Source organism: Apium graveolens, chromosome 5 (assembly GCF_009905375.1).
Source record: "Apium graveolens cultivar Ventura chromosome 5, ASM990537v1, whole genome shotgun sequence".
NCBI lineage: Eukaryota > Viridiplantae > Streptophyta > Magnoliopsida > Apiales > Apiaceae > Apium > Apium graveolens.
Window position 1 is genome coordinate 170395469 of NC_133651.1, and position 11895 is coordinate 170407363.

Here is an 11895-nt window from a genome sequence, read left to right on the forward strand (position 1 = left end):
ACTGATTATCAAGCTATTTCTGGTGGTATATTACATCAAAAATAGATAACTTTTTGTTTTGTTTTACTTCCCTTTGAGAATGGCCCAACTAAATGTGGCCTTCTATAGTATATAGTGTATATATTTTGTAGTAAAAATAAATAAGAATGTGGCGTTGGAATGTTGGACAAATTCTCGGTGTTTTGTTCAGTTTCATAGAAAAATCAGAGGTTCTGAAAAAAAATCATCTATCCAATAAAATCAGATATAATGTTCACTAAAAGACATTTTTTTAGGGAGAATAATATAATTATCCAAAAAAGTTAAAGAAATATCAATATAATTTTTTTTTACTAAAATCTTTAAATTGCTTAGAATGTCTTGGAATAACAACTTAAAGAAAGTCCACTAATCATACAATTTTGTGTGTGCATGATTAATTATTAAAACATAATATATATATATATACATATAATATAGGCTTGGGATCAAATGATAACTCAATTCCTATCTCTAGTAACTGAGTAACTTAACTGTAGTGTTGACATTTGTACAAAACCTGTAACTTATCTCGGCCTCATTTATTGTTTTACTCTTTTATACACAAAATGTTACTTTTTTTTCTTTCCTTTGTACATTGTTTTTTCTTTTTTTATTTATTTTTTTAAGTTATCCATTTACTTTACATTTACATATTAAAAATTAAATTTGCATAATTTTTTTTATAAAAACATAATAAACATAATTTTTTAACTTCCATGCATAAAAAAAGATTATACATAAAAAGTACACAAATATAAATTAGAGGACATAATTGAAAAACATGCAAAAAATTAGAGAACACATAAAATATAAATTAGAGGACATAAAAAGTACAAAACACACAAATATAAATTTACAAAGCAGTTAAAATATAAATTATTATAAAAACATAATTAACATAATTTTTTAACTTACATTCATAAAAAAGTATAATACATAAAAAAGTACACAAATATAAATTAGAGGACATAATTGAAAAACATGCAAAAAATTAGAGAACAAGTAAAATATAAATTCAAGGAAATAAAAAAAATAGAACACACAAATATAAATTTACAAAGCACTTAAAATGTAGATTATATAATATAAAACATAAAGTACTTATAAATATAAAAAAAACATAAAAATTTTATGTGTTATGTAAAATTTTTATGTGTTCTGTAATGTTTACATTTACAAATTAAAAATTAAATTTGCATAATTTTTTTTATAAAAACATAATTAACATAATTTTTTAACTTACATGCATAAAAAAGTATAATACATAAAAACTACACAAATATAAATTAGAGGACATAATTGAAAAACATGCAAAAAATTAGAGAACACATAAAATATAAATGAGAGGACATAAAAAATACAGAATACACAAATATAAATTTACAAATCACTTAAAATATAAATTATATAATATAAAACATAAAGTACTTATGAATATAAAGAAAACATAAAATTTTATGTGTTATGTAAAATTTTTATGTGTTCTGTAATGTTTACATTTACAAATTAAAAATTAAAATTGCAAATTTTTTTTTATAAAAACATAATTAACATAATTTTTTAACTTACATGCATAAAAAAAGTATAATACATAAAAAGTACACAAATATAAATTAGAGGACATAATTGAAAAACATGCAAAAAATTAGAGAACACATAAAATATAGATGAGAGGACATAAAAAATACAGAACACACAAATATAAATTTACAAAGCACTTAAAATATAAATTATATAATATAAAACATAAAGTACTTATAAATATAAATAAAATATAAAATTTTTATGTTTTGTGTAAAATTTTTATGTGTTCTGTAATGTTTATGTGTTATATAAGTATTTAAATTAGTGAACATAAAATATAAATTATAAGATATAAATAGATATTTATATTATGAAATATAAAATTATTGAACACATAAATTAAAATTAATGAAAATAAAAAATTACAAAACACATAAAAATTAATGAAACACAAAATATATAACAAAAGATTAAAATTTATAGAATACATAATGTACGAATAAAAGAATATAAAAATAAAAGGTATTTCAAATTAAGGAACACACAAAGTGTACAAGAAAATTTATAGAACATGAAAATACTCGGAACATATAAAATAAAAATAGGGACTGAAAAAATTAGATAATATATCAAAATTTAAAGAACAAAAAATATATAGAAATATACTGCACATAAAACAAACAAATAAAACTCTAAAAAAAATACTCTAAATTAGAATCTTAAAAAACAAACAATTACTATAGAACATAACAATGTTAAAAAATACAGAAGCCTAATGAAAAATATCCAGTACACAAAATAATTACAGAACATGTTAAACTTTCATACAAAAACCAGGTAGCATTAGTTAAAAATACACATAACATAAATCATACAAAAATAATAATTAAAGAACATAAAAAAATATAGAACACATAATTATTAGATAAAAAAAGAATACTACAATGTAAAATATTTAAAAAACTTAACACACATGTTAAAAGAATACAAAACACCAGGTCAAAATTGTAGAACATAGAACATCTATACTATACTATTATAGTAGGAATACGGTTTGGTTCAACGATAATTCTGATTATTACAAAAATAGATAAATAGTGTTATATATCTAATAAACTACTAAATTATTAAATTACTACTAAATAGTATACTTATCCTACTAAACTACGAATACAACTTATTCTATTATTAAAAGATATAAATAATAGTGTTATATATCTGCTAAACTACTAAACTGTTAAACTACTATTTATTCTACTAAATTACGACCACATGTTATTCTATTATTTTTATTATAAATTTATAATCATTATATATTTATATAAATATTTTAAAAATATAGTATAACTGGATAAATAAAAATTTAAAATATTAATGGGAACCCGATTTATGCTAGTAAAGTTAAAGGTAGAAGTTGATAAATCTGTGTATTATATACATGGGCCTATAAGATATAGTTACTTCCAGCATCTCCCACAATTACCACCTGTTAGCTAAAAAGTGTAGGTGACATAGTTATATATATATTCCTGTATCCCATCTTTTATATAGTGGAGCCATTAGCTAAAACATCCAGTCAGCTTTTGTCAACTTTCTACCTTATTTTAACGTAACTTTGCATATCAATACAAACATATATTCATATTATATTTATATTATATATATACATGTGTTAAATTTTTTATTTAATATTTAATATTTTAACTTTATGTTATATTAAGTGTTAAAATATGATTTTTTATTGACCATTTTTATTAATTATTGTAAGAAACATTACATATTTATAAAAATATTAATAAATCTAATATAATATAATAAAATAAAATATTAATATTAATATAAAATTTTATTATACATATAAGTATATAAATATATATTCAATATTTTTTCATTAAATAAATATTTTATTTTTACTTGTATTTAATTAAATATTTAAATTTATTTTAACATGTGAAATTTCCATATATATGAAATAATTTGAAAATACATATAACATAATATTGTTAAATTTAGCTAATCAATATAGCTAATACCACTGGAGCAAATGGCCTTACAGATTCAACAAAATTTTAGATAAAGATGATTTAGCTAACCATTTTAGCTATTATGGTTGGAGATGCTCTTAGTTACCTTAAAAAAATAGTTTATATATATATATATATAGACAAGTGCCACATGTATCTTCTTCTCTCTCCTCCATGTGCATCTATATATTTTCCCCTTCGTTTTTAATTTGACTTTTCTCGTTAGTCGGTTAACTATTTTTTATAAATAATTTCACCGTATTTTTCTTTATCTCCCACTCATCAATTTGCATAGCATATTTGCTATATTCTGATGACAAATCAGTATTTAATCTTACCCGAATCAGTAAGTTGAAATCAGTGCTATTCTAGTAACCATCAGTCTTTAGTGATTCTCGTAGGCATAATTAGTGATTTATCGTCAAAATATATCAAATATGGTATTCATACCAATCGTTAGAGGATGCAGAAAAATACATTGAAGTTAGATTTTAAAACAAGTTCACCAATTGACGGGAAAAATTAAATTAAAAATGGAGGAAATTAGGTGGAATTGTGTGCGGGAGAGTATATTTAAATTGGGTGGGATAGAGTTTGTAATTTGTATTTTAATTTAGTTTGTATTGGAGTAAGACTCTCTCTATATATAAATATATATATATACATATATATATATATATAAACGGGTAAGGTTCGAGGGAGAACCTCCTTAGCTGGCGAACTAAAAAACTCAATAATGTCCATTGGTTACCTTTATTATTAATAAACTAGCATAATAGGACGTGCAAGGCAGGGACTGTTTTCTAGAAATATATTGTAATTCAGCGTATAAAGTTTTTGATTTTTTTAAGATTAGTAAATGAAGTATAGTCCCTAATAATTTAATTAAAATATACAAAAAAGTAGCATTATAGATATACTATGTTCAATGGATATTTAGACTCTAAATTGATTATTTATTGTGTTATAATTTTTATTTTTTGCGGGCTTGATGATTCTTGTGTAACAAATATTTTGATTGTACGTGATCTATAAGTCAAATAAGCTGTTGTTTATTATAATTCGTGTAGTTCATATATATGAGTGTAAGATGAAGAAAACTTGTTGCATATGATAATCACAAGTTTCTCGTGTTGAAGTGTCAGTCTAATGTTGTTAAATAATTTGTCACAGTATTTAGTTAACAAATGTATGCATATTAGGTATTTAGTTAACAAATATATGCGTATCTAATATTTATATATGAGATATGTACTTTAGAATATTTTATTGTGCGAGATAGAGTTGGTATTATACTACATATTATTTCTACTTTAGAGATTAATATAACGTTATTTTAATCATTGTCATTTTTTTGTGAATGATTACAACCTCTTTTCATATAATTTTCAATAATTATATATATTGGCTTCCTATGCCCAACTTTTACAAATTCGATAAAATATTCATAAATATTTGTACTTAAATTTCTAATACTTTAGTTATTACGAAAGAAAGAATATGAAAAAACGTGTGATCAATATAATTACTTTTCATTCATATGAAAGAAAGAATATGATAAAACAAATCGAATCAAATCATATATTTTAGTGTGTATATAAGTTTCATTCATATATTATAATTTCAAATATGAAAATAATTTTGTAATAACATTAAATAGTTTCATACCAAATTAAACAATGGCAAGAAATTCAGTGTTTTATTCAAAAAACATTTAAATTTATATATAATTTTAATTATATAAAACAATGTATGTTTTACAATTTTTTGTAATTATGGTACTCTCTAACATTGGTAAAGTAAATACGTTTTTCAAATTACTTATTTGCTAGATTTTTTTAATTATAAAACAAATTAATATCTTTTTTTGAATATGCATGAATTGTAAATTAGAATATCAAATTTGCTTTTTAAGAATTCTCCTGTATTAAAAACTACATACATATACTTTAAATTTTGGTATTACTATATATTTTATTTTAAGAAAGTGAAATATGGGGAAAAAATTGATTGAGTACACGCCCGTAGTTTTACCCGATTTTGTGGTAATCAGGTCAAGTCCACGGAAAATCACAATAATTCAATCTTGCAATTTTGATATATATTATTTATTGACCTTGTCTGATGAAGGTCTCGAACACATTAATTATTATGGATGTAAATTGTTACAGACACCTTTCATTGATATAACTTTGTCGTTGATCCAATAAAAAAACTTTCTAAATATGCTAATTGAAAAATGCACATCAACTCGAACGAGATCTCATGCATTCGTGAAAAACGGTCAAATTTTGTGTTTTTTCAAATCGAGTCAATTTTGATGTTATGTTTGAAATAAGCCAAATACATTGCTCTAAATAAAAAATTGAATAAATTTTTGAATTATTTGTACATCTAACAATACTCCAATTATCCCATAATAGTTAACTTATTTAATTTTTTGCGGTCAATTATGTTAAATAACTAATATTTAGCATTCTATTTTTTCTAAAAATTATATAAAATATACTTTCTACAGTACAATTTGATTGAATAAATACACATTAAAAAAAATATTTATTTTTTATATTAGTGTGAACAAAATATCTGACATTGCTAATTAATTCTTATATATAATATCGTAGATTTTAATAAGACAATTATTTATTATCTACTAAATACACGTTATATCTTAATTTATTTATAATTTTCGTATAACAGTTATCTTTATATGTTAAATATTGATCAAAATTATTATCTTCATTGCAACTTTAATTATTTAGAAATATATAGCTAACTAAATCAATATATATGAAAGGAAAAATATAACTAAAAATGTTATTTCATAAAGTGCAATAAAAAACTGAAACTTAACTCTTTAATGACACACACATATTAAATGTTTGATTAAAAATATAAAAGACATAGTAGCATAGTGGTATTGTAGTGTGAGAACTAATGGGTAGACAGGGGGTCTATTCTCGCCAACAATATTTTTTAATTATAGTAGATATATGGACAAATTCGTAAATTCACTGAGAATAAAAAAATCTCACTAATTTTATCCCTTCTCCTATTATATATTATATATAGAAGAGATAACATATATAAATTACTATGACAAAAATGTATAATACAGTCTCTATACGATTAAAACAGGAGAACTATCTTTCAAACATATTTCATTACAAAAAAATCTTATAATAATGGAAATGAAAAATATATCGTATATATCATATAAAATCACGTTGTATTTTTCTATATCAAGAAATTATAAAACTTTCTTTAACTCAATAACACATTTTTTAGATCTTGATCTTGATCTTGATGACTATTTGTTAGTCGCTAAATACGCGCTAAAATTCACGCAAGTATACGCGTTCGCAAGTAATATAAAATTATTTCTAGTTCGATCCCACAGAGACTGGTTTAGGTTAACTTTGTTATTTATGCACTTATGCAAGAACGATATGGCTATTATTTAATGCTAAGACGAATAACAAATTGGGTTTTGATTATACTACGTTTAACTATTGAGAATTATACCAGAGAACATTAACTAAAGAGAGTAAGAGAGTTGAATAATATATGACACAAATATGAGATTCTAACTTCATTAAGTACTTCATTAAATAGCCTTTTCGTTCTTAACCTTAGCATGTAATGGTGATGACACTAATCAGATAACACGAAACTGATAAACATCAACTTTCGTTGTACGAGTACCATACTACCAGACATCCACAAAAGCGATAGAAGCTGAATAAACACTAATTATATTGAGACCCTATATGTCTATAGAATTTGACAACATAACGGTTTTATGCATAAGTTATCTATTGTGATTACATAGGGCAAGTAAGATGGTTAAAATTACCTATGAATTATGCATAACAATAATACATGAACCTATGCTAGCATGGCAAGTTCTGAATACTTAAATTCACTTTCGCTTCATTAAGAATTATTACACTATCGTATAAGTTCGCGATGCTCAGAAGACGAATAAGCACAACCAATACTAGGTTATCATACAATCACCACACACTAAGGCATCAAAACAAATCAACTAAAAAAATCCATAAATAAAACCGCTAGAACCCCACGATAACGATTAGCCCATAATTGGACTCATCATCAACGTGGGTTCCGATGAAGCATGGTATAATAAATGTAGTCTTTATATTGAATAAAACCAAGTATGAAACACAAGTAAAGGTTCAAGAATAAGAAAACTAGAATCCAACATTACAACTTAAACAAAGAATCACAAGAATAAACTAGATCTTCTTCGCGTTGGTTGAATTGTGCTATCTGGTCTTCTTTACTCCTTTTCCTTAGCTTTTTACGTCTCTCTTTATGTAAAACGTCTTTATTTATATATATATGCTGTAGAATTGACTAGGGCTTCAAACTCTCAAAATCCTAATAGAAACAGAATTCTGCTACCCCGACCTGGCGCGAGCGCGCTGAGTTTCTGATCTTTGGGCGCGGTCGCGCGCTTGACCAGCGGGGGCGTGCCGTCCTTCTGCATAAAATTCCAACTTCTTCTTTCTTCTTGCTGATTTGAGCCGGTCTTTTCACGAGCCTTTATTCCAACACTTCCAAACACCAAATTAGCAATACAACCATGCTAATTTACCTGATTACCTGAAAAATGTCTGCAATGCAAAAACACTACAAAAACACATAAAAACACCAACAACTTGAGTACAAATACACCAATTCAAAGCTTAATAGAGATTTATAAAGTGTCATAAATACCACTCAACATACCCCCAAACTTGAATCGATGCTTGTCCTCAATCATAAACAGACTCAAAGAACAACAAATAAAAATGCATGAATGCAACTAAATGACTGCAACGATCCCCAATAGAATAACTAAATCAATCAATAAGCAACATCTCAACAAATGCAGTTATTCGCATAAAAATCAATCAAACCCCACAAATCAACCAACAAACCGGAGACGTGCGTGTGTGTAACTGCTTACAGATATACTATCGCAACTAGATCATGACTCACTACTCATCAAAGCAATCGCAAGGTTATAAATAGAATAAAAGCTAGACTCAAAATAACTTATAACACTTCAATTCTTATTTTGGAGTTTTTAATGGATTCATGCTTTTATTCACAACAAAACAACAAGTATGCTTACTTGACCGTGCAATGAGTGAGGTCCACAAAAGACTTATACAATAGTACCCATGTAGCGAGCGTTAGGTTAGCGGATCCCAAACTATAAAAGCCTTAGGTCACTTGGCACAAAGTCCCCTAAGAACTTAATAACTCGAGTACTAAAGAGCCCACTCGTGATCAATTATACATAACACTTATTTTTATTTTTTTTCTTTTTTTTTCTTTTTTTATAAATTTTTTCACAAATTTCTGAACGAGTGCGTTTCGCTCCATCTCGCTCAAACCTAGACTACTCATATAAATATGACTCGGCTACTAGCCATTTGACACCTAGCCACAACAACTAGCAATGATATCCAATTTTTAAAAATCCACGTTATTCTATCATTAAGAGAATATCCTAAATTCTAAATATAAACAAGCGATTAAACCTCGACAACCAAACAAACCATGACCATGAACTAGCACTCAAGCAACCCATAAGACTTAATTCGACAAGACTTAACATTACTAAATACGACATCACTACACTAGCATTAATATCACAAGTCAATCATAAAAATCATCTAAGGGATCATGTTATAATACAAATGCATGAAACTATATGAACAAACTATCATAAAAACTAAATAAAAAAACTACATGGCAAAATATGCAACTATATGCACTAAACTATCATGAACATGCAAACTATATGCGACTCACACAAAACATATTCCTTCAACTACTACCCCCAAACTTAAAATTTTCACTGTCCTCGGTGAAGGAAATAGTAAGGAATCAGGCATACCTACTCGGAATCAGGATCATCATCCTTAACGGGTAGAGTTTCAGGCGTGTCTGGAGGTGGATACACGGAGTCCTCACCAAATACTGGCCACTTGATGTCAACACCTGTGGCTCTGAATGCAGTCCCTAGTGCCTCGATGAGATCACGTGCAAACCGACTATGGATGTCATGCATCGCATCCATCCTCCTCGCTAGACGCCTATACTGCGTCGTGCTCAAGCCAACTCCAACATCCGCTCCTGCCTCCTGCTGCTGCTACTGCGATCGCGAAGGACTAGCCTCCTCTCACAACTGAGCTCTTCATGTTGCTAGACGAGCCTGCGAAGTCCCACCAGCAAACGTCTGATCCGCTGGCCTTCCACCTAGCAGATGATCATAAGAATAGCCAAGAACCTTAGGATCAGGCTTTACACCATACCACTCTGTCATGTTCAACAGAGTAGAACTATCGATAGGAGCATTGGTATGGCGCCCTCCAAACCTGGGTCAGAAGTTTGGGGTCCACAACACATACACAATATATAAACCTGTATAAGAGATATTATTTATAATGACCCTACATCACAAAACCACGGATCGCAACAGGTTAAAGTATGAAAATAAGCCACAACCTTAACTTTTATTACAACGTACCAAATTCCCCTTTTATTTAATTTACAACTGATAATAAAAGTATTCTTACAATTTGACTATCTCTCTACCGCATGAAGCTTCTGCTAGCTCGATCCAACTCAACTGGAACCTTAGCCCGCACTTTGGACTGAGGAACTTCACTATCATCCATATCATTTTCAACTGTAATATATATAAAAAGATTCGCAACAGTGAGATAACTAGCTCAGCAAGTCATGATAACGATAACTGAGGTTAAACAATGATCAAATGAGATGATTCAAAGGAATCAAGTTTCTTTTTAACTAATCATTGGAATTGGATATTCATTTTAAGTTTTAAAAACCAAGGTTAGGCTGTTGATCAGTCACGCACTAACCCCGAGCAAGCACACAGCACTGCTCTAATTACTGGATCCAAGGCACACATTGGCCTAACTTGACCATTGGTATGGTCTGACCACGAATCTGGTCCATATGTATAAAAACTATCCAATCCTAAAGCAGTTCAATATGATAAACAATATAATTCGATAAAACAAGATCATAATCAATGATGGTTAAACACTTGAACAAAAACGTAAGGAAACTCATGGATATCTCAAGGGTATATCAGGGTATGTATAAGAAACGGTTTTCAGTTTGTACAAGGGTCAGGTATTAGACCAGTAATGATTTTTCAGGATATGGTTCTTTGATGTTATAAAGAATGATTGGAGTATAAAAGTTTCTGTGTTTTCAAATCATTCTCTTTCAGTGTTTGGTGTTTGGTAGTTATACTTTTGAAGAGTAGTATTATATTTGTATGGTTTGGTGTCTGAGGATCAACAAAGTACAGTTTACAAAGAATAAGGCTTACGGCTCAAGATCAAGAAAGAGTCAGGGTTTAAGGGTAAATAGTTTGAAGCATATGCATTATAAAACAGGAGTTATGTTTAATAATAGCAACATGTTATGAAACAGTTCGAAAACATTGGTAATATATCTTGAAAAAAAAATCAGAAATACTTGCCTTACAAGGCGTTACAACTATTAATGATCAACTCTGAGTCGACTCTGTTGCTCAGGCTTTAACATCCAACCACTAGATCCCATTGGGTTTGACTTCGACACTCAGGTCTTTCTGTAGAAACTCTACTGAGCTCGTCGACTGACCACTAGGTTATCTTTAGTCCATCGTACACTTTCAGGTTCCCGATTATAACCTACAGGGTCGAAATGCCCTACGTTAGACGTCTAGGTATGCTTGACATATCCTTGATACTAATTCTTACCCAACGATATTCAAACCCGACTCGTAATTATTCATATTAGAATAACACAGACAACAATTAGGGTTCACATTCTCGAAATCGATTCAGTATTCATTTTCAGAAAATACGTATACTCGTCATTTAACGAAATTAGGGTTACTGTGTTTTGGACAAAACATACAACACAACATACAATCAGGTTCTGTATAAAACATACGTATATATATTTACTTATACTCGCTCGACGTCCCTATAATCCTCGGATACGCTCCCGTATTTCCGTAGTTCAATTTTCCGGAAATCGGACAGCGTCCCCTTTGTTCATCGGACTACCCGTCGAAACATCCATCGACGTTAATTCAATAACGACAATCCAATTCACAACAACCACAATCCCAATTATCAGTTCAACCCCACAATCAATCCAGTCATAATTCGTCAACTAAATTAAGTACTCGACTTTAATGTAAAATCAAATTCTCATTTTAAAGATAATCTCATGAACTAATTTATTTATTTTAAAATATTAGGACTCAGAATAAATTCAT